This window comes from Myotis nattereri, assembly GCF_964212035.1.
Source record: "Myotis nattereri genome assembly, chromosome: Y".
In the NCBI taxonomy this organism is placed as follows: domain Eukaryota; kingdom Metazoa; phylum Chordata; class Mammalia; order Chiroptera; family Vespertilionidae; genus Myotis; species Myotis nattereri.
In genome coordinates this window covers 7973931-7999163 of record NC_138094.1, presented here as the reverse complement: position 1 = coordinate 7999163, position 25233 = coordinate 7973931, and the positions used below count along the sequence as shown (strand labels likewise).

Genomic DNA, 25233 nt, shown 5'->3' with positions numbered 1-25233 from the left:
TAGAAATCCCTAAGTACCCTACTACTGTTGGAACCAATAAGAAAAATCTGTAAACAATGAAAAACCAATATATAAAATTCAATGCACTAACAATGAAAACTCAGAAAGAAAAATTAAGAAAACTATCATTTACAACAGTATCTACACCAATAAAAGAGAAACATGCAAATTGGTGTCACTAAGCTACACCTACCAGCCAATCAAGGAGAGTATGCAAATTAACCCAACAAAGATGCCAGCAGCCATGGAGCAGGAGGCTTGAGTTGCCCCCGGTGATGGAGGAAGCCAAGCTTCCCCCCTACCCTGGCCACGCTCAAGGGAGGAAACAACACGCAGCCGCGGCCAGGAGCCTGAGAGATCAACACAGAGGGGTGCCTGCTCCAATCCTCAGCAGTGTGGCTGGGGGCAGGCCCCCAGTGTACACGGACACACACACACACACACACACACACACACACACACACAGAGGGCCTGCTCCGAGCCTCTGCTGCCAGACTGTGGCTTAGGCCCACTCCCTGTCAGTAGGACATCCACTAGGGCTCCCGGACTATAAGAAGGGGCAGGCTGGGCTGTGGGACCCCCGACCCTCAGTGCAAGAATTTCGTGCACTGGGCCTCTAGTAAAAATAAGAAAATACTTAGGAGTATATTTAACAAAGATAAAACATCTATACATTGAAAACTGTAAGACACTGATAAAAGAAACTATAGACACAAATACATGGAAAATATTCCATGCTCAACTGGAAGAATGCTGGTAAGATGTTCATATTACCCAAAGAGATCTAAAAAGTCAATGTAACACTTATCAAAATTACAAAGTCATTTTTTTTCATAGCAATAGAAAAAAAATCCTAAAATTTGTATAAAATCACAAAACAACAAAAATCTGAATAGCTAAAATGATGTTAAGAACATAATTGGAAGCATCACACTTCTGATTTCAAAATATGTTACAAAGATATAGTAATCAATAGTATGGTATTGGCATAAAAATATACATAGATCAATGAAACAAAATGGAGATCCTAGAAATAAATCCACGCTTATATGGTCAATTAAGTTATGACAAAGCAGCCAACAATGTACAATAAGGAAAGAAGTCTCTTCAACAAATTTTATCGGGAAAGTTGGGTAGGCACATGCAAAAGAATAAAAATTGGACCGCTATCTTACACCCTATACAGAAATCAACTCCAAATGGAATACAGACTTGAATGTAAGACCTGAAACAGTAAAATTCCTAGAACAAAACATAAGCAAGCTCCTTAACAGATTTGGCAATTATTATTTTTTTTTTGGGGGGGGGGGGGGGTTAAGACCAAAAGCAAAGCTAACAAAGCCAAAACAGATAAGTGGGACTACATCAAAGTAAGCTTCTGCACAGCAAAGAAAATCATCAACAAAATAAAAAGGCAAACTAGATAGGATGGGAGGAAGTATTCACAATTCATCTACTATTATATGATAAGAGGTTAATATCCAAAGTATATATTCTGTCCCTTTCATACAACTCAACAGCAAAACACATTAAAAACAATTAATCCAGGCACTAGGAGCTACAGCTGGCATGGACCCTGCAGGGCTGGATGGCGGTGGCGGTGGCGGCAGCCATGGTGAGGAGGACAGACCCCACTCCCAGTGGCCATTCAGGACCTTTACCTGACGGGCCCATCACTCGGGATCCAGCTGCCATTTTGCTCAAGACAGGAAGGCGTCCCAGGACTGCAGGTACTTCAGCGAGGATTCTGCTTCCATGGAGACTGGTGCAGCTATCAGCACCCGCAGCCCCCGGGCCACGTGCAGTGGGGGCCGCCGCCATTCCTAGCCGCTTGTCACCCAGCCAGGACTCCCGCTGGGGCTGACCCGCAGGGGCTCCGAGCCCACCTACTTGCCCACAGTGGCTGTGGGTTAGGGAGGGGCTGAGGCCGAGGCTGAGGCCATCTGGGACACGGAGCCTGGCCTCGAGGGGCTGGCCAGCCGGAATGAGGAGCTTGGTGGCTGACATCACCTGATGGAGATCACGGCTACTCCCAGAAGTCTCGGCCTAAGTCAGACCCTGCCCAGGGGCTCTGGGCCCCACTTCAGAGCACGGACCTTGCGAGGGAGCAAGACAGCCGCGATGTCGTGTGTGGCATCTGCATGGACAAGGTGTGGGACAAGCCGGAGGGCAAGCGGATCTTCGGCATCCTGCCCAACTGCACACAAGCCCACTGCCTGGGCTGCCTGAGCACCTGGCGGATGAGCCGCCAGCACTTCCCGCTGAATGTCATCAAGGCCTGTCCCCAGTGCCGTGTCTATTCCAGCTACATCATCCCCCACAAATTCTGGGTGAGTGAGGGGGGCAGAGAAGGTGCAAATCATCAGGAACTTCAAGGCTCGGACCAGCCAGATCCGATGCTGGTACTTTGCGCGGGGGAATGACCGCTGCCCCTTCAAGTCTGACTGCATTTACCTGCACCAGCTCCCGGACACGGCCCCATCCTCGGCTTCTCCCTGCCCATCCTCGGCTTCTCCCTGGCCCAGATTGAACATAGCCGGCCTCCGGGAGTGAGATGGTGCTGGGCTCCGCAGTGCTGCTGGAGGACGGATGTTCCTGGATTATAACCTGGCCGCGGCCTTCTTGGGGTTAGAACTCCTGCTGGATGGCACCAGTTCTTAACGACAGGCTCCTGCAGCCAGGACCAACGTGTGAGGGGTGGGGTTGAGGGGCAGGGTGAGTTAGGGGGAAGGTCTTTCCCCTTTTGGGGTTTCTAACACGTCTGTGACAAATGTAAAACTTGTATGTTACCTATGACGTTAACGGAGCCCACTAAGTGGGATGGAATTAGCCCCCTCTCCACCTCCATGAACATGAGAAGGGTGGAGGGCTCTGGGTAAAGGGGAGGGTTCTCACTGCCTTATTAGGGACTTGGATTTTAACTTTGCCCTTTTGTAGAAGGATTCTGACAGAAAACCAATAAAATGCACCTAAGCCAAAACAAACAAAAAACAATTAATCCAAAAAATAGGCAGAATTGAAGACGTTTTTCCAATGAAAACATACAAATCGCTAACAGGTACATGAAAATGTGTTCAAAATCACTAATCAGGGAAATGCAAAATCAAAACCACAATGAGCTATAACCTCACACATTTAGGTTGGCTATCATAAAGAAGACAAATGTTGGTGATAATATGGAGAAAAGGGGAACCCTTGTGCACTCTTGGTAAGAATGTAAATTGGTCCAACCACTATGAAAAACAATATGGAGGTCCCTCAAAATATTTAAAATAGAACTACCATATGATCAGCAATTCCACCTCTGGGTATTATCAAAAGAAAATGAGAACAGAATACTGAAGACTGCACTCCAATGTTAGCAGATATAATGCAGCATTAATCACAATAGCCAAGATATAGAAACAACCTAAGTGCTTAGTGTCTATAAGGGATGAATGGAGAAAAATATGTGTGGGTGTGTGTAAGAGACTACTATGAACAATTATAGGCCAACAATTGAACATCCTGGATAAATTCCTAGAAACACAGCCATGAGAAGACATGGAAATCCTCGCATATGCAACAACATGGATGATTCGTATGCTAAGTGAATAAATTACAGAGACAAATGCTAAATCTCTATATGTGGAATCTTAAAAAGAACTCATATAAACAGAGACTAAAGTAAGGGTTTACCAGAGGCTGAGTAGTGGGCAAAAAGAGATGTTGGCCAAAAAGCATATACTCCCTGTTAGGGAATGAGTAAGATTGGGAAATCTATTATGTGTTATAGTAACTATAGTTATAATGCTATGTTGTATAATTGAATATTGATGAGAGTAGGTCTTAAATGTTCTCACCACAAATATTTGATAATTATATGACATGATGCAGGTGTCACTGAATGCCATGGTGGCAAACATTCTGCAGTAGTGTGCCAAATGAACACATTATATACCTTACCTTAAACTCACAATCTTCTGTCAATTTTATCTCAATAAAGCTGGAAGAAAAATAATGTTATCTAAGAGCTGTTGCAAGAGATGTCAAATTCTTGGTGGCAACATGAGTAAATGTTTTGCTTATGCTAATTGTGACAAAAAAAAATAGTGCTTAAATTCTTTCAATTACTTTCCAAAATATTCTTCAATAGCCCTGGCTGGTGTGGCTCACTTGGTTGGAGTGCACCAAAAGGTCACAGGTTTGATTTCTTGTCAGGGCACATACCCAGGTTGCAGATTTGATCCCTGGTCAGGCACGTAGGGGAGGCAACCAAACTGATGTCTCTCTCTGTCCCCGTCTCTAAAATTAAAAAAACTAAGAAATGAAAAACATATTGTCAAGGATTAAAAATACTTCAAAGATACATTTCTTAAAGCCTAAAGAATAACACTAAAAAGCCTTATCATTTTGTTGTAGAACTCAAGGGCTAGACAAGTATTAATGGCAAAAACAATTCAGCTTAGCTTGTATTTGTAAAGGAAGATGATCCACTCCAGGATTTTCATGGAAGGACTGACCAGATAAATCCTTCCTGTGTTAGGCTGGATTTGGGTGAAGTGCTTTTTCTAAAGGCCATTCTGGAAGAGCTTCTAGGGGCTGAGCCATTCCCAGTCCTGGGATGTATTCCATAGAAGCAGCTCCAGCACAGCCCAGGCTAGAGGCAGCGATGCTGGTCTAGACACCTGGGTCCTGGCTGCACAACTGGATGGTCACAAGACCTTGGTCAAGTCTCTAACCTCTGTGTCCCACGTTCCCTAATCTATAAAATGCAGGCAGTCACACTTCATATGGCTGATATGAGCATTAAGTGAGTTAATACAGGTACAAGTTTAAAGAATACCTGACACACAGTCAGTAAGTGCTCAGTAACTGTTACCTTTTCTTCTCAGGGTTTGGGTTCATTCTCAAGACAAAGATGTCAGAAATAAAGCCCAGTGTACTATGCTGTTTCTGGCACCTAGAATGAAAAACCTTTGTCTTTATTTTGAGGGACAAATCAGAAGGATGGTGCTGGGGAAGATGGCCTCTGGTTTGACAGGCAATAGCCCAACTCTGGAGAGCAAGGAACACAGAAGAAACGACCAAAATGCAGTCCGGAAATTTGACCAATAACATGATTTTCAAAGAAATATCTAACACAAAAATGAGGAAAAAAACACGTAACAGCTCATTCTAGTGTAATGAAAGGTCTAAGTATGAGGAATTCTGATTATTTTTAATTTTATACACTAGAGTACCAAATTAAATGATGAAAAAGAAACCACCCTGTATTAAACAAACATTTTTTATTGAGAATTGTATTTATTACATTGTGTTACATGAGAAAAAAGCTGGGCAACACAGGTGGTTACCAGAAGTCATCTGGTTCTTCATGAGACAGCCCTGTGAAACTAAATTAGAGAAAGACAAAAATTTTAAAAATTTGTTAAATTCTTGTCAGTTCATTAGGGGACCTTTCTAATGTTCTCATTCCTTTCCTAATCAGTAGCCATATCATAACTTCAAAATGTAAAAGATTCTTTTGGCAGTCAGTAATTTTGATTAATTCAATAGTTTCTTAGAGGCAGACCTCAACATATGAACAATGCTCTTGGGCTAACAAAGTCAGCAATGTGATGAATGATTTGCATAAGAACACAATGTCGGGGAAAGCATACCTTTAATCTTTATCACTAGGGAGCAGCTTGTCCACTTGTGAGTCTTCTCTGACACTCTTTATTGAGCTCTGAAAAGAGGAGAAAGAATAATTTTGAAATTAGAGGTGTATTAATGTATTAATTTTATTAAACAACTAGGGGCCCGGTGCACGAAATTCGTGCACCGGGTGTGTGTGTGGGGGTAGTGTCCCTCAGCCCAGCCTGCCCCCTCTCACATACTGGGAGCCCTCAGGCGTTGACCCCCATCACCCTCCAATCGCAGGATCGGCCCCTTGCCCAGGCCTGACGCCTCTGACAGAGGCGTCAGGCCTGGGCAGGGGACCCACATTTCCCCCCATCACTGGTTCTGCCCCCAGCCCAGGCCTGATGCCTCTGGCCCAGGCGTCAGGCCTGGGCAGGGGACCCCCAGACCCCTCCGATTGCTGGCTCTGCCCCTTGCCCAGGCCTGATGCCTCGGCCAGAGATGTAGACTCCCATCACCCTCCGATCGTCTGATCAGCCCCTTGCCCAGGCCTGAAGCCTCCGCCAGAGATGTCAGACTTGGACAAGGGACCCCCATCTCCCCCCGATCACTGGCTCTGACGCCCGCCCAGGCCTGAGGCCTCTGACCCAGGAATCATGGCTGGGCAGGGGACCCCCATCTCACTCTGATCGCTTGCTCCACCCCCCGCCCAAGCCTGACGCCTCTGACCCAGGCTTCAGGCCTGGGCAAGGGGACCATCATATCCCCCCAATCCCCGGCTCCGCCCCCCACCCAGGCCTGATGCCTCTGGCCGAGGCATCCAGCCTGGGCAGCGGGGACCCGCAGTGGCAGCAGCGCCGTGATCCCCCGCTCTGCCCCTGCCCAGGCCTAACACCTCTGGCCGAAGCATTAGGCCTGGGCAGGGGACCCCCAGCTCCCAGTGGTTGCAGGCTCCGCCCCTGCCCAGGCCTAACGCCCCTGGCCTAGCCGTCCGGCCCGGGCAGCGGGGACCCGCAGTGGCAGCGGGGGGCGCCGCCATCGCGCGGGCTCCGCCCCTGCCCCTGCAGGACGCCTCTGGCTGAGGCATCCGGCTCGGGTAGCAGGGACCCGCAGCTGCAGCGGCCCCGCGATCATGGGCTCCGCTTTAGGCACAGGCAAGGGACCCCTAGCTCTCGGGACTGCCAGTTTCGACCGTGCCCAGCTCCCATCGCTGGCTCCACCCCTACTTCCTGCTATCACTGGCCAGGGTGGCAAAGGCGCCTGATTTTCAGATCATGGCTGGGGGGAAGGGCAAAGGTGGCCCCAGGGCCGCCTTTGAACTGCCCCCCACCTCTTAGCTCCCCCCTGGGTTTCCCATCACTGTCAGTGGCAGGGAGCTTCTTCCTGCTTTCCCTTTCGCCTCCCTGCATGTGCCTACATATGCAAATTAGCCGCCATCTTGTTGGCAGTTAACTGCCATCTCAGTTGGCAGTTAATTTGCATATAGCCCTGATTACCCAATGAAAAGGGTAGTGCCGTACGCCAATTACCATTTTTCTCTTTTATTAGTGTAGATTTTGATTTCTCTGAAACTCTTAAAAAAATGATTTTGAAAATATCAGAAGATCACAGACATTCCAGAAAACTGGGATCTTAACCCAGCCAAAGGAATGACATTTCAATTTTTCAATTTTATTTATTATTTTGTTAGCTTTTGTTTTTCTTTTTTGTTCCCCCCCCCCTTTTTTTTGTTTGTTGCTTTTATTCTTTCTTCTTTCTTTGTTCTCCTTTTTTTGTTGTTTGTTCCTTTATTTCCTACTTCTGTACACATTATTTTTTCAACCACGTGAGCAAAAGACATGTGAGCGGTGCACTCTTGTCCAGGGAGCATTAGCCCCGTGAGCAGCCTGCGTCGAGCCAAAGAGAGGCAGCCTCATGTGGCCTGCCCCTATCCAAGGAGCAGCAGCTGTGTGAGCAGCCCGCTTCCCCATCCGAAGAGCAGCAACCACATGAGCAGTCTGACCTGTCCGAGGAGCAGCAGCTGAACAAGCATCTTGCCCTTGTCCAAGCAGCAGCAGCCGCACAAGCAGCCTGCCCAATCCAAGGAACAGCAGCTGTGTGCCCATCCGAGGAGCAGCAGTTCTGCAAGTGGCCTGGCCCCATTCGAGGAGCAGCGGCAGCCGAACCCGGTCCAAGAAACAGCAACCACATGAGCAGACCGGCCACATCTGGTGAGTGGCAGCTCTACACAGCATGCACCGGAGGAGCAGAGCCACAACAGCCTGCACCTGTCTGATGAGCAGCAGCCGATACTAGGAGCAGTAGCCCCACAAGCAGCCCACCACAGAGGAACAACAGCAGCATGCAGCCAGCCCCCAATCAAGGTTCAGCAGCCACGTGAGCAGTCCGCCCCAGGTCAAGGAGTAGCAGCTGCGTGCGTAGCCAGCCCCAACCAAGGAACAGCAGCTTCGTGATCAGCACATCCTCTGTCTCAGGAAGAGATTCTGTGTGAAAAGCCTCCCCCCACCAGCCAGAGGAGCCACCACAACTGTGAACAGCACCCACCAGAGGAGCTGCTGCCAACTGAGGAGCAGCTGCTACAATAACCGCCAGAGGAGCAACCACAGCCCGAGGAGCCACTGCCACCCAAGGAGCAGTCGCTGAATGACTCAACATCTAGATATGTCGGTGAGATCAAACATGGGTACACAAAGAAACCCCCGAAAGAAAGAGAAGGAGGACTCGCCAGAAAAGCAGCTAAGTGAAACCGAGGCATGCATGACAGAAAAAGAATTCAGATTAAGGGTCTTAGAGTGCATAAACCGGATGAAGGAAAAACTCAACAACTTATGCAAGAAGCAAGAAGAAACAGAAAAAAAAATCAATAAATTATGTAAGAACCAAGAAGAAATGAAGAGTGATATAGCTGCAATAAAAAACACCATTGAAAGTTTCAACAGTAGACTAGAAGAAGCGGAGGACCAAATTAGCGAATTAGAAGACAGGGAAGCAAAACTCCCAAACTGAATTGCAATTGGTGAAAAAAAATTAAAAGGCAGGAGGAGAGCCTAAGGGAGCTATGGAACAACATGAAACGAAACAACATGCGAATAATAGGGGTGCCAGAACAACAGAAAGAGGAACAAGACTTAGAAAACCTATTTGAAGAACTAATATCAGAAAACTTCCCTGAGGTGGGGAAGAAAAAAGAGTCACACAAGCACAGAGAGTCCCAAACAAGGTGACCTTAAAAGACCCACATCAACACACATCATAATTACCATGGCAAATGTTCAGGACAAAGAGAGAATCTTAAAGGCTGCAAGAGAGAGACGGAAAATTACATACAAGGGATCTCCCATTAGATTATCATATGATTTCTCAACTAAACACATCAGGCCAGAAAAGAATGGACGGAAATTTACACAGTGATGCAAAGCAAAGCAATGAATCCAAGAATACACTATCCAGCAAGACTATCATTCAAAATTGAAGGGGAAATAAGAAGCTTCACAGACAAAATAAGGCTAAGGGAGTTTATCAATACCAAGCCAGCAATGCAAGAAATGCTAAAGGGATCAGTGTAAAAAGAAGAAATAAAAAGCTCAGAAAGAAAACACACAGAAAAAATAGAAATGGCTACAAACAAGTACCTTTCAATAATAACTTCAAAGGTAAATGGACTAAATGCTCCAACCAAAAGACATCGAGTGGCTGAATGGATAAAAAAAAAACAAAACAAAAACAAAAACAAAACAACAACAACAAAAAAAACCATGACCCATACATTTGCTGTCCACAAGAGACTGACCTCAGAATCAGGGACTCACACAGACTGAAAGTGAAGGGATGGAAAAATATCTTTCAGGCAACTGGAAATGAAAATATAGCTGGGGTAGCAATACTTATATCTGACAAAATAGACCTCAAAGTGAAGGCCATAATAAGAGATAAGGGAGGCCACTTCATAATACTAAAGGATTGAATATACAGAGGATTTAACCCTGATAAACATATATGCACTCAATACAGAAGCACCCAAATACATAAAAAAAAAAAAAACTCCTGGAAGATATCAAGGGAGAGACTGACAACAATACAATCATAGTAGGGGACTTTAATACACCACTGACATCACTGGATAAATCCTCTAGACAATAAATAAATAAATAAATAAATAAATAAATAAATAAAATAAATAAATAAATAAAATGGTAAAGAAACAGCAATCCTAAATGACTCACTAGATCAGATGGACTTAAATGACATCTTCAGAACATTTCACCCCAAAGCCACAGAATATACGTTCTTCTCAAGTGCTCATCGGACATATTCAAAAACAGACCACATACTGGGTCACAAACAAAGTCTCCCCAAATTCAAGAAGATTGAAATCATACCAAGCATTTCCTCAGACCACAAGGGCATAATACTAGAAATAAACTAGAATAAAAACAACTCAACATTTTCAAACACTTAGAAATAAAAACACTTAGGAGATGAATAGCATGTTATTAAATATTGATTGGGTTACCAATGAGATCAAAGAAGAAATTAAAAACATCCTGGAAACTACTGACAATGAAAACACAACAATCCAAAACCTATGGCACACAATGAAAGCAGTCCTGAGAGGGAACTTTATAGCTCTACAGGTCTATCTCAACAAACAAGAAAAAATGGTAGTAAATCATCTAAAACTACCTCTCAAAGAATAAGAAAGAGAGCAACAAGGAAAGCCCAGAAGGAGCAAAAGGAAGGAGATAATAAAGATTAGAGCAGAAATACATGACATAGAGACAAAAAAAAAAAAAACAATACAGAAAATCAATGAAACCAAGAGCTTGTTCTTTGAAAGGATAAACAAGATTGTTGAACCTCTAGTCAGGCTCACCAAGAAATAAAGAGAGAGGACCCAAATAAACAAAATCAGAAATGATAATGGCGAAATAACAACAGACCCCAGAGAAATACAAATGATTGTTAAAAAATACTATGGACAACTCCACTCCAACAAACTAGACAACCTGGAGGAAAAGGACATATTCCTAGAAACATACAACATTCCAAAACTCAATCAGGAAGAATCTAAAAATCTCAACAGGCCAATAACTATGGAAGCAATTGAAGAGTCATCAAAAAGCTTCCAGCAAACAAAAGCCCAGGACCACACGGCTTCACAGGGGAGTTTTACCAAACATTCAAGGAAGAACTAAAACCTATCCTCCTCAGACTACTACAAAAAATTAAAGAGGAAGGAACACTTCCAAGCTCATTTTATGAAGCCAGCATCACCCTAATTCCAAAACCAGGTAAAGACAACACAATGAAAGAGAATTACAGGCCAATATCCCTCATGAACATAGATGCCAAAATCCTCAACAAAATCTTGGCAAATCAGATCCAGCAGTACACAAGAGAGATCATACACCATGAACAAGTAGGATTTATCCCAGGGATGCAAGGATGGTACAATATCCGCAAATCAATAAACATGATATACCACATAAACAAATTGAAAGAAAAAAAACACACAGTCATATCAACTGATACAGAAAAAGCATTTGACAAAATTCAACACCCATTTTTGATAAAACCTCTCAGCAAGGTAGGAATAGAAGGATCATACCTCAACATAATAGAAGCCATATATGACAAACCCACAGCCAACAGCATACTCAATGGGCAAAAACTAAAACCATTTCCCCTAAGAACAGGAACAAGACCGGGATGCCCACTCTCACCACTCCTGTTTGACAGTGTACTGGAAGTATTAGCCACTGCAATTAGACAAGAAGAAGAAGAAATAAAAGGCATCCAAATTGGAAAAGAAGAAGTAAAACTGTCTTTATTTGCAGATGATATGATATTATACATAAAAAAACCTAAATACTCCATCAAAAAACTATTAGACTTAATAAATGAATCTGGCAATGTAGCAGGATACAAAATTACTGCCAAGAAGTCTATGGCATTTCTATGCACCAATAGTGAACTTATCGAAAGAGAGACTTAAAAAGCAGTCCCATTTACCATCGCACCAAAAAATACTAAGCTACCTAGAAATAAACTTAACTAAAGAGGTAAAAGACCTCTATTCAGAAAATATTCATGTTCTTGGATTGGTAGAATCAACATCATTAAAATGTCCATAATACCCAAAGAAATGTATAAATTCAAGGCACTTTCCATTAAAATACCAATGGCATATTTCACAGACCTAGAACGAACTCTCAAAAAATTCATCTGGAATAAAAAAAGACCCCAAATAGCTGCAGCGATCCTGAGAAAGAACAATGTAGGTGGGATCTCAATACCAGGTATCAAGTTGTATTACAAAGCCACTGTTCTCAAAACTGCCTGGTACTGGCACAAGAACAGACATATAGATCAATGGAATAGGCCAGACAGCCCAGAAACGGGCCCGAACCAATATTCTCAATTAATATTTGACAAAGGAGGCAAGAACATACAATGGAGTCCAGATAGTCCCTTCAATAAATGGTGTTGGGACAATTGGGCAGATACATGCAAGAAAATGAAACTAGACCGCCAACTTACACCACACACAAAAATAAACTCAACATGGATAAAGGACTTAAATATACGACCAGAAACCATTAGAATATTAGAAGAATCCAAAGCCAACAAAATCTCAGACATATGCCAAAGCAATTTCTTCACCGATACAGTTCCTATGGCATTGGAAACTAAACAGAAAATAAACAAATGGGACTACATCAAAATAAAAAGCTTCTGCACAGCAAAGAAACTATCAACAAAACAACAAGAAAACCCACTGCATGGGAGAACATATTTGCCAATGTTATCACCGATAAGTTTTTAATCTCCAACTAGGGAACTCATACAACTTAATAAAAGGGAGATAATCCAATCAAAAAATTGGCAAAGGACCTAAATAGACACCTTTCAAAAGAGGATATTCAGAAAGCCAAGAGACATATGAAAACATGCTCAAAGTCACTGAAATCATCCGAGTGATGCCAATCAAAATAACAATGAGGTACCACCTCACACCTGTCAGAATGGCTATCATCAACAAATCCACAAAACACAAGTGCTGGAGTGGATGTGGAGAAAAAGGAACACTCGTGCACTGCTGGTGAGAATGCAGACTGGGGCAGCCACTATGGAAGACAGTATGGAGTTTCTCAAAAAACTACAAATGGAACTCCCATTTGACCCTGTGATCCCACTTCTAGGAATATATCCCAAGAAACCAGAAACACCAATCAGAAAGGATATATGCACTCCTATGTTCATAGCAGCACAATTCACCATAGGTAAGATCTGGAAACAGCCTAAGTGCCCATCAGTAGATGAATGGGTTAAAAAACTGTGGTACATCTACACGATGGAATACTATGCTGCTGTAAAAAAGAAGGAACTCTTACCATTTGCAACAGAATGGATGGAACTGGAGAGCATTATGCTAAGTGAAATAAGCCGGTCAATGAAGGAAAAATACCACATGATCTCACTCATTTATGGATAATAAAGACCATTATAAACGTATGATCAAAAATAGATACAGAGGCAGAGCTGCCTCAAACAAACTGCCAAACTACAGCGGGAAAGCCGGGGAGGGCTGGGTGGCTGGAGAGGGGTGACAAGAGATCAACTGAAGGATTTGTATGCATGCATATAAGCATAACCAATGGACATAAGACACTGGGGGTAAGCGAGGCCAGGGGATTGTCAAGGGCGGGAAAAAAAGGAGACATATGTAATACTCTTTATAATACTTTAAGCAATAAAACAATAAAAAATACTAAAATAAAAAATAAAATAAAATAAAATATCAGAGAGGAATGGAGAGGGAGAGATAGAAACATCAACAATGAGAATCATTGATTGGCTGCCTCCTGTACATCCCTCACTGGGGATCGAGCCAGCAACCTGGGTTATGTGTCCAGACCAGGAATCAAACTGTGACCTTCTGACTCATAGGTCAACACTCAATCACTGAGCCATGCTGGTTGGGCTGAAAACTTTTTGAAATATACAGTAGGTCCTCGGGTTATATCGCGACATAACGCGATTTTCCCCGTTAAGTCGGAACCCACCTATAGAATCACCTACATCACTCACATGGAGCACATACACAGCAGTAATGAAGTGAAAGAGTAAAAAAAAAAAAAAAAAATTAAAGCAAGATAACAATTCCTGACCTTTACTTGTGGCAGATAATAAAAAACAAAGCACATATGTACATATGTCGAAATGACGGAACTTTTTTTTATTAACACTGTAAATGGGAGATAGTGATGTAACCGCAAAACAACATACATCGAGTTCAACGTAACCCGAGGACTGCCTAAATATAATTTGAGTCCAAAACGTTGACTTTTAGATGTGAAATTTAGCAAGCACTCTAACTGTCCTGTGCGCATTCTCAATAGCCATAGTATTCTAGACTTATGTAATATATTAGAGGCCCAGTGCATGAAATTCGTGCACTCAGGGGGTCCCTCAGCCCGGCCAGAACCCTCTCACATTCTGGGAGCCCTCGGGGGATGTCCCACTGATCGCTTCGCGATGCTACAGAGGTGGGAGAGGCTCCCACCACCACCGCTGCGCTCGCCAGCCATGAGCCTTATGGGAGCGCACTGATCACCAGGATGCAGCTTCTGTATTGAGCATCTGTCCCTGGTGGTCAGTGCCCATCATAATGACTGGTCATTCTGCGGTTCAACCATTTGCATATTAGGATTTTATTATATAGAATTCATGTCTCAGATAGTACCAATCCATTTGTTTTTCATTGATAGCACTTTCATTCTTGTTCTGAAAATAATGAGATAGCTCCAATTTTACAAACCTTACCAATCAAGATCTGTTCACTCTTTGGCCCAAGCAAAGGAGATAACATTTTGTCAGAAGTGTAATATACATACGACTTGAGGCTCCATTTGAATTTTGGATTTCCTCTGCTGTTACCTTTTGTCTCCAACTCCTGTCCCAAGGTTTTCTAACAAACCACAGAAGCCCTCACATCCTCACATACAGACCACTGGTCCATAGCATCAGTACCTTATCCACCTTCTTCAGGTCTTGGTCCTTTTGGGTGATATGCATGTATTTCTTTAAAGCATATTCACCACAAACAGATTTGTCTTTCATTTCCTGAGCACTCACTTCTAATTCTTTCTCCATTTCCGTCTTGAAAGACTCTTCAATAATCTGCTGTAAATAGATGACCAGCAAAATAGGAGATACACATATACATTTTAAAAACACATAGTACTATAACTCTGTTTCTTTATGTGACATGTGCATGACAGAAAACTGTTTCATTCGTTGCTACTATCAAAGTGGCACAAATATATCATGTAATGAAGAATAGGAATTACTGTGCCTAAAGTGTCTGTGTTCCAGATCAAATGAGCCAGGAATTCAAGGAACATGATACAGAAGATTAATCTACGTAAGGTCCAGCAGGCATGAGAAGTAGCAGGGTAATCCATCTGCCTGGGACCAGAATCAGGACATAGAAAGTCAAAGACAATGAGGAGGGAGGAGGGCAGGGCAGCCTGAGGAAGCCACCAGATTGGCAGCCACCTCCCCCAGTTTCTTCTGGTCCTAGCCAGCTGACCTTGAAACCCCTTACACAGGGAAGTTCTACAGCAAAGCAGAGTCCATCTCCTTTCCGAGTGTGTTTTCAGGAACATGAGAATGCATGCTCACAGACTTGCAAAGCTCCCTTTTCCTATGAGACTCCTATTATGCCCATGTACAGCCCTTTTCAGTGGGCTTAAGCACAGGAGAGGATTGGGATGCCTGCAGCAAGCTTTTTAAAAGTTACCTACTAGCATGGAGAACTGAGCTATGCTTATTATACCTTTTCTCGATCCAGTTTTTCTAGTTTTCTCCGTTCTCTTTCCAAAGCTTTCTGTTCATTCTGCCTTCTTTCTTCTCTCAGCTTCTGTTCTTTCAGCAGGTTCCATATTCTTGCTTCTTCACTCTCTTCTCTAACTTCTTTCTCATCTGCACCTATAGAGACAGAAAATAAAGAGCAGAGGCCCAGGGAGACAGCTCAACTCTCAGTTGATTGTGTTGGCCTGCTGATCCATCTTCATGGTCTCGCAGCCTCCAGCCCCACACCTGGCACAGCATCTGCCTTTTACTTTACTTAGATGAAAACAAGTCACCCTTGCCATGAACAACTTCAACTGTCCTCCTGCCACAACACATTTCCTTATCTTCCTCACCCCTTCTTCTGTACTCTGCCCTTCGCAAGCCTTGCATTTCTGCCTCTATCCTCAGTTGTAACTCTCTATTTAGGATTCTAACTTAAACATTAGTCTGTATTTATACAGCAGTTGTATAACTCTTCCCCTAATTCCCACAAAAGCAATCGAGCCTCTCCCGCCCAGAACAGTACAAAATTAGTACAAAACCAGCACCCCGCCCCTGAACCCCCCTAGTCATCTTACCAACATTTCCCACTTGCCCTGGGCCGATCCCTTCCTGGAGTTTTAGCTATTACCTCTGCCCTGATCATTCTCACATCTTTTTCTCTAGCACAGATCCCTCCCCGAGTCTCATCCGCATTTCTGGCCAGTTCCCTACCATCAACACTTGGAAATCCCACAGCATCAGCTTCAGACCTGAAGTTATCATTCCTGTCCCTTTTTATCATGCCTTTCTACACTACATTCACTCATCCACCAGGGCTTACAGGCTCTAACTCCCCCAGATACTGCAATAAGACTACCTCTCACCTTTTACCTGGACAGCTGAGCTGAAATAACCTAATCAATGTGCTCACCCTGACATCAGTCTCTCTGCCTTCAAGCAACCACCATCAGCAGCACCCTTCATTTCCTGAAAAGAAGACCTGGATTTCTGTTGCTGTCTCTGCTCTGGTGGTGTCCACACCTTCTTTCCGGACTGACCTGAAATAGTACACTACTTCTGCACTGGGAACACTGCACCTCCAGCAGCAGACTCATGCTACCTGGGTATATTTGTGCCTCCCTTGCTCTGTGCTTTGCTTTCAATCTCTCCCTAACCTAATACTCACTTCCTCCCACCTCTCCCACACAACCCCACCACTGAGCAAGCGCCCAGGACCCTGAAAAAAGAGATAAACGAACAGAAGAATATACCATGTTCATGGACTGGTAGAATTAATATCATTAAAATGTGCCTACTATCCAAAGCAATCCTTAGATTCAATGCAATCACTATTAAAATGCCAAGTGCATATTTCACAGATGTAGAAATATGCAAAAAATTTATATTTGCATATAAATTTGAATGTTCTGAACATTCAAATGAGATACAGAACACTGAAAAAGACCCCAAAATAGCCACAACATTCGTTTTTGTTTTTGTGTTTTTTTTTCTTCGGTATAGCAAAGGCGGAGATTTGTTAAAGAACAAGTACAGACTCCAAAGTAGGGAGGGGGAAAGAGTACCACAGAACAGACTCCCACATAGGGAGGGGGGTAGGGTCCCCTAGCCTCAACATTCTTGAGAAACAGGAACAAATGAGACTACATTGAACTAAAAAAACTTCTGCAAAGCAAAAAAAAATCAGCATCAAAATGAAAAGGGAATCCACTGTATTGGAGCACATATTTGCCAATAATACATATGGTAAGGGGTTAATTTCCAAAACACATGAAGTACTCCGATAACCCACCAAAAGAAAAACAACCCCATTAAATGTGGACAGAAAATCTAAATAGATACTTCTCCAAAGACAACATACAAATGGCAAGAGACATGAAGATAGGCTCAATGTCACTAATTATTAGAGAGATGCAAATTAAAATGACAATGAGGTGCCACTGCAAACCAGCCAGAATAGCAACCATTAATAAGTCATACAATAAGTGCTGGTGAGGTTGTGGATAAGAAGGAACCTTAGCACACTTCTGGCTAAGGAATACAAGATACAGCCACTAAGAAAAACAGTATTCCTAAAGTGACACCTCTCCACCACCACATTTAAACAGTATTTTGTACCTGCCTTCTCACAACCACATGAATCTGTTTGTTCTACATCTATTGTTCCAGGCTTTATTTGTCTATTCCCTGTAGCTCAAAGCAAAAGTCCTCACCTGTCACAGGTTTAACTCAATGTCAATCCCACAGATGGCTATGCTTGCCTTTCTCCTCTGGCTCTGGAAGAGCCTAAACTTTTGTAGGCTACACTTTCCCCCCAGCAATGCTAAGAGACAAATTCATAGGTTCACCAAAGGATTTTGAAGGTTTTTGCTAACAGGACAGAAACAACACAGTCATTTCGGACTCATACTCCTGGTCATGAAATTCAAATACCAGAGGAGGCAGTTGATCATTTTCACAGGCAGAAATGCAATCTTCTTCTTGCTTGCAGACCTAAATGCCATCACTTTATCACATGGAATAGCAATCTCAAAATAGAAATGCTGTTTGGTTGCTGACTTTAAACAATAAAGAAGAAAAAAGGACTATATCTTTGCTGTGCATTGCATAACAACATTTCGTTCAACAGACCACATATATGACAGTGGTCCCATCTTCTCTCTATATAAAAGTCCAAGCAACGGTTAAGACTGGCCGGTAGCTATGATGTGCACTGACCACCAGAGGGCAGATGCTCAAGGCAGAATCTGCTCCCTGGTGGTCAGTGTGCTCCCACAGCCAAGCTCCCATGACCAGACAACTTCCCATGGTTGCTCCCGCGACCCCACCCCTGCCAGTAGGCCCCGATCAGGAGTGGACAAGATGGCCCTGTTCACCAGCCAGGCCAAGGGACCCCCCAAAATCATGCACCAGGCCTCTGGTAAGATTATAATGGAGCTGAAAAATCACTACTGTCTAAGTGGTGTGGCTATCACCACATGGTAATGTAATACAATGCATTACTCCCGTGTCTATGGAGATGCTAATGTAAACCAACCCACTGTGCTGCCAGTCATATAAAAGTACAGCACATACAACTACGTCTAGTACCTAATACTTAATAAATATAATAAAGGACCATGTCACTGGTTTATGTATTTACTACACTACCCTTTTAATCACTGTTTTATAGTGGTTTGTTTTTTTTCTAATGATAAAGAAAAGTGTGCTGTGAAACAGCATCCCATGTTATATGGGCAGCAACTTCATATACCTCATGTTTATTACATCTCTCGATGGCGTCATTTTCTCCTGTGCTTGATTTAATCTTGTTTTGTACAGTAACATGCTGTATGTGCTTGCACCGGAGGGGCAATAGGCTACCTGGATGTACAGGAGGCTGTACCACCTAGATTTACAAAAGTGCACTCTGATGTTCACACAACAATGAATTCCCGAAGGACACATTTCTTAGAATATATACCTGCTATTAAATGGTGCATGACTGTACTTTGTAGCTACCTAATTAGTATTTCCACTGGACATCTCAAAGATATCAAGTTTTGGATTTTTTCACTTCCCTTTGTATCCAAACGAAGAGGGGAAATGATGATTATAAGAGAATTTTTCAATGATCAATGTAAACATTACTTAAGAATAATTTTAAAAGCCATTGTTATAATTTTCATTCTATCTCTGAGATAGAACACCTATGAACTCAGTTGGTTTCCTTTATTGTATTATTTTTATTTCCTACTCACCCAGGTCTCTGCGAAACAACCTATCACAGCCACTCTTGGGTGGCCACTGCCCCTACTCAGTATCTATCCCATCAGAGGTCTTGGTGATGGCTAGCTGACTGCTGACTTTCCCACTAGAAGCTCCATGAAGAAAGGGCTTGGGTTGTCCCACTGCAGTATGCCCAGCACCCAGCACACAGGAGGTGTTTGTTTTTCTTTTTTCACAATTAAATCAATGAGGTGATATTGGGTGATAGAGTTTTCATATATGAAGTGAAGGTTCTCAATGAAGTCTCGCTGAATGAGTGCTTTACAGGATGGTGTACCCTGGAATCAGTGAGAACAATCCTTTCAAAGTCTTGTTTCCTTTGGCAATTCCTCATCTCCCTGAGTATGCTGACTTGAACCAAGAAACTACTTACAAGAGGCGTTGAACATGATAGTCCCATCCAAACACTGGAAAAACAAGAGGTGGTTTTACTTAAGAAATCTCCTTTCAAGCTTGAGGCTTAAACTCTTTAGTTCAAGGAGAAAAAGATCTGGCTGGAGTATGAGACAAAGCTCTAATCTCCCCCTAGAGCTTTCCTCCCTGATTCCACACAGGGGAGGGAAGTGTGTAAATTAGAGACAGTAAGAAGAAAGAGAAAGTGGGCCAGACAAGTTTGATGACGAGTTTTCCTCCAATGTCATCAGCTCTTCTGAAAACTGAAATATAAAGGTTCTTCTGTCCTTATTTTTTTTTTTAAAGACATGAAGGAAACAAAGAATTATTAACATACTACAATCACATTGAAGATGTATATGGGTATTAACCGCCATTTCAATTTTATACTATGATTTCCCAAAATGGAATGGTTTCTGAAGAACTGTCTTAAGCAAAAAGGTAACTGCTTTGTCAGACTATGGACAAATAAGAAAAATACAATCTTCCAAAACTCAATCAGGAAAAATCAGAAAACCTGAATAAGCCAGTAAGTACTGATGGAATTGAAGCAGTAATTAGATAACTTCCAGCAAACAGAAGTCCTGGTCCAGATGGCTTCATAGGGAAGTTTTATCAAACATTCAAAGAAAAACTAATACCTAATCTCCTCAACTATTCCAAATATCCAAGGGAAAGGAACACTTTCTATGAGGACAGCATTACCCTAATCCCAAATCCAGATAAAGCCACTACAAAGAAAGAGAATTATCCCCGATGAATACAGACCCTAAAATCTTCAACATAATTTTAGCAAATGAGATCCAGCAATACATTAAAAAGACCATACATCATGACCAAATGGCATTTATTCTAGGAATGCAAGGCTGGTACAATATCCACAAATCAATAAATGTGATATATCACATTAACAGACTGCAACACTCAAAAATCACATGATCATTTCAATCAATGCAGAAAAAGCATGACAAAATCCAACACCCTTTTTTGATAAAAACTTTCAGTAAAGTAGAAATAGATCATATCTCAACATATTAAAAAGCCATATATTACAAACCTACAGCCAATATCATACTCAATGGCTAAAAACTAAAACCATTTTCCCTAAGAATAGGAAGACAGGGATGCAACATAACAGGATATAAAATTAACACCCAGTAAACTATGGCATTTTTATATACCAATATTGAACGCTCAGAAAGAGAAATAAAAGAACAATCCCAATTAGCACTGCAACAACAACAAAAAATTGAGACTTATGAATCAACTTAACCAAAGTGGTAAAATACCTATACTCAGAAAACCATAGCACATTGAAAAAAGAGGTAGAAGAAGATATAAACTAGAGGAAGAATATACCATGTTCATAGATTGGCAGAAATAAATACCATCAAAATGTCCATACTACCCAAAGCAATCTTTAGGTTCAATGCATACCTATTAAAATACCAATGGCATATTTCACAGACTTAGAAAAATACTCTAAAAATTATACCAATAAAGACCTCAAAAGCTGCAGCAAGCTTGAGAAAGAGAAAAGTTGGAGGAATAACAATACTAGATATCAAGTTATACTAGAAAGCCACTGTAATCAAAATAGCCTGGTACTGGTACAAGTATCGCATACAGAGCAATGGAACAGAACTAAGAACCCAGAAATTGACCCACACCACTATACTAAACTAGTATTTGACAAAGGAGGCAAGAGCATACAATGGAGCAGAGGCAGTCTCTTCAAGAAATGGTGTTGGGATAATTAGACAGATATATGCAAAAACATGAAATAAGACCAACTTATACCATACACAAAATAAACTCAAAATGGATAAAAGACTTAAATTTAAGTTGGGAAACCATAAAAATCCTAGAAGAAATCACGGGCACCAAAATCTCAGCCATCTTACACAGCAACATGTTTATGGATACAATGCCTAGGGCAAAGGAAACTAAGAAGGAAATAGACAAATGGGGCTACATCAAAATAAAAAGCAGTTGCACAGCAAAAGAAACCATCAAGAAAATAACAAGAGCCCTGACTGGTTTGGCTCAGTGGATAGAGCGTTGACATGTGGACTGAAGGGTCCTAGGTTCGATTCTGGTCAAGGGCATGTACCTTGGTTACAGGCACATCCCCAGTGGGGGGTGTGCAGGAGGCAGCTGATTGGTGTTTCTCTCTCATCGATGTTTCTAACTCTCTATCCCTCTCCCTTCCTCTCTGTAAAAAATCAATAAAAGTATTTTTTTTAAAAGAAAATAACAAGAGAGTCTACTGCATGGGAGAACATATTTGCCAATGATACATCCAATAAGGAGTCAGTTTCCAAAATATATAGAGAACTCATACAATTTAACAAAAACAAGGTAAACAGTCCAATTAAAAAATGGGCAAAGGACATAAATAGACACTTCTCCAAAGAGGACATACAGAAAGCCAAGAGACATATGAAAAAATTCTCAAAGTAACTAATCATCTGGGAAATGCAAATCAAAACAACAATAAGGTACCAGCTCACACCTGTCAGAGTGGCTATCATCAAGAAATCAAATGACAGCTGTTGGCGAGGATGTGGAGAAAAGTACACTGCTGGTGGGAATGCAGACTGGTGTAGCTACTGTGGAAAACAGTATAGTTTCCTCAAAAAATTCAAAATGGAACTCCCATTTGACCCAGTGATCCCACTTCTAGAAATATATTCTAAGAAACCCAATGCACTCATTAGAAAGAATAAATGCACCCCTATGTTCATAGCAGCACAATTTACAGTAGCTGAGATTTGGAATGAGCCTTAAGTGCTCATCAGCAGATGAGTAGATAAAAAAAAAACTATAGTACACTTACACAATGGAATACTGTGTGGCAGTAAAAAAGAAAGAACCCTTACCATTTGCAACAGCATGGATGGACCTGGAGAACATTATGCTAAGTGAAGTAAGCCAGTCAAAGAAAGATAAGTATCACATGATCTCCCTCATGTGTAGAATCTAATGAACAAAATAAACTGATGAACAAAAATAGACCCAGAGACATAAAAGCATGGAACAGACTGTGAAACCTCAGAGGGAAGTCAGGGGAGGGGAGGTGGGTAGGAAGAGCTCAATCATTGAACTTGTATGCATATATGCATAATGAGTGAACACAAATAATGGGATGGTGAGGGCCTGTGTGTGTGTGTGGGGGGGGGGGGGGCAGGCGTGTGCCAGGAGCAGGCTGGAAGAGGTCAATGGGGGAAAGAAGGGGACTTCTGTAATAGTTTCAACAATAAAGATTTTTTTTTAAAAAGCCACTGTTGGGGAAGATTAATGAGAAGCAACTCCTTTAATTTTCTCCTCTTTACATGTTCAAATTTATTTCAGAAATGTATTAACAATGGCAATACTCAACTCTAAGACTTTGAATAATTTATGCTTATAAAGGTCCTCCCTCAATAAATGAAATAACTCACTAGGAACAGGCTGGCATTTAGTAGCTATCATACTATCTGTAGTTACAACCAAGGAAAACTTACTTGGGTAATGAGAGGAGATAGGTCTGGCAGGAGGAGCACCCAAGGCAGTTCCCAAGAGAGGCATGTCACCAGCAGGATGGAGGCCATTCACTTCAAACTGTATCGGCATGTCTGCTGCATCTATAATAGGTACAAATGAGTGTCCCAGGAGTCCTTAACAACAGCAAAAGAAGGCAGGGCAGTATGGGGGTAACTTTGGCTGCGCTCAAGTCTCAGCCAAAGCAACCAAGCCAGATCTTTTCCTACAGAATTAATCCTAAGACTTTCAGCATACCACTTGACAATCTATTTGCTTCTCAAAGTGTTATTACACTTAAAAGAATTAGATTTGTTTCCAAAACTAGATTTATAACCCAACAGGAAAGTGACAGAATTCACCTGACTTGCTGATAATTATATGAACTCCATTTAGATAGTAAAGCCTTAACAAAATTGTTAAAAAGTTAGTTGCAAAGAATTTACCAATTTTACTAAGCTCTTTCATTTAACTGTTCAAAGTAGAGTACTTTCAGATTTGACAATGAAGCTCACAATGCAAAACTACAGATTATATACAAATATAAAGATTTCCTAGGCTAGAGAGAACCTTAGAGCTGACTGACTTCTATATCCTAATTTTATACTTAAGCAGTATGCTCCCAGAGAACAATCTAAGGCAGAGCCAGAGCCAGGCCTCCAGTTTTCAGATAAGGAAGCTAATATACTTCCACCTCCATTCATTCACTAAGAATGAGGTTTCTACATCTGATGCAGTCATCAGAATCTGTATAACTTAAATAACTTAGCATCTTCATATTCCATAAAAAGAAAAAAAAATTAAGAATCAGGTATTTTAATCTGAGGCAATCCCAAACTTGGTAAATTAAGTTAAGGGTTCACTTGTGAGCTTAGCTCCAACTTTGAAATTATTGGTTATCTTGAAAATTAAAAAAAAGTAACACTCAAATAGACCCATCAAAATCTGTGATATAAAAAAGGTAATACATCTGTATCCATGTTTTTATCACAAAATACAAATGTTGTAATTTTTAAGGCCTTTGATTTAACAATGGATATATTTCACCAAGACTTCGCTTTCTACATTTTCAACTGTTAAAAACTGGTACTTACATTTAAACTTACGTTCAAAAGATGATCCAAATTCCTCATTATCCTCAAAAGATAGTTCATCCACATTTGAAAATTTATGTCTGTCTTGAACTTCAGTTTGTCTTTGATAAAGACTGGGTTGAAAGAATAAAATTCATGAGTGTGAAGTTGTAATAAGGTAAAACCAAGAGCACAGGGCTATGAAAAGCCTTTGTGACTCTGGAAAAGGCTCTAGAGCAGTGGTTCTCAACCTTCCTAATGCCGCGACCCTTTAATCCAGTTCCTCATGTTGTGGTGACCCCCAACCATAAAATTATTTTCGTTGCTACTTCATAACTGTAATTTTGCTACTGTTGAGAATCGTCATGTAAATATCTGATATGCAGGATGTATTTTCATTGTTACAAATTGAACATAATTAAAGCATAGTGATTAATCACAAAAACAATATGTAATTATATATATGTTTTCCGATGGTCTTAGGCGACCCCTGTGAAAGGGTCATTTGACCCCCAAGGGGTCTCGACCCACAGGTTGAGAACCGCTGCTCTAGAGAATGAACTGTGCTCTGTGAAAATGAAAGCTGTCCTGCACTGGGCACGCTCCATGCAACTGGCATCATTCCAAGTAATCAAGACATTAGCTTGGGCACTCTGCAGAACCACCTTACACTGTGAGGCAGGTATTAATTATATTGCTGACAAGAAATAATGTGGCACTCTCAATGCTTTTATATTTTCAAGAACCACAAAACGTTTTTGAAAAGAACAAATTCTGCACAGCATCAGTATGAGTCAGCTGAAGATGCAAAACTACAAGCCCCATGTGCATCCAAGTGCCCTAACTCCCACATGGGTGTGCTGTTTCTCCTCTTGGCTTTATCATGAGAAAGCAATATAAATAAATGCACATTACACGCATTAGGACCATGATGGACACATGTGGCAGTTTTCAACTCTGTACACTGGGAGTGAATCAAAATATGCAGACAGATGTCCAGCCTGGAGCCCAGAAC

General features: G+C 41.8%; 1 pseudogene across 1 annotated transcript in view; it reads right to left on the bottom strand.

Moving 5' to 3' along the window:
* Positions 1–5644: 5644 nt before the first annotated feature.
* LOC308512315 (centriole and centriolar satellite protein OFD1-like) overlaps positions 5645–25233 on the bottom strand; it is a 142450-nt pseudogene continuing 122861 nt past the window's right edge. Inside the window, exons 13-17 of the transcript in view lie at positions 24240–24352; positions 23130–23243; positions 15446–15597; positions 14638–14790; positions 5645–5710 (exon numbers count right to left, since the gene is read on the bottom strand). The product of the transcript in view is annotated as a centriole and centriolar satellite protein OFD1-like (transcript). The remainder of the gene's footprint in view (positions 5711–14637; positions 14791–15445; positions 15598–23129; positions 23244–24239; positions 24353–25233) is intronic.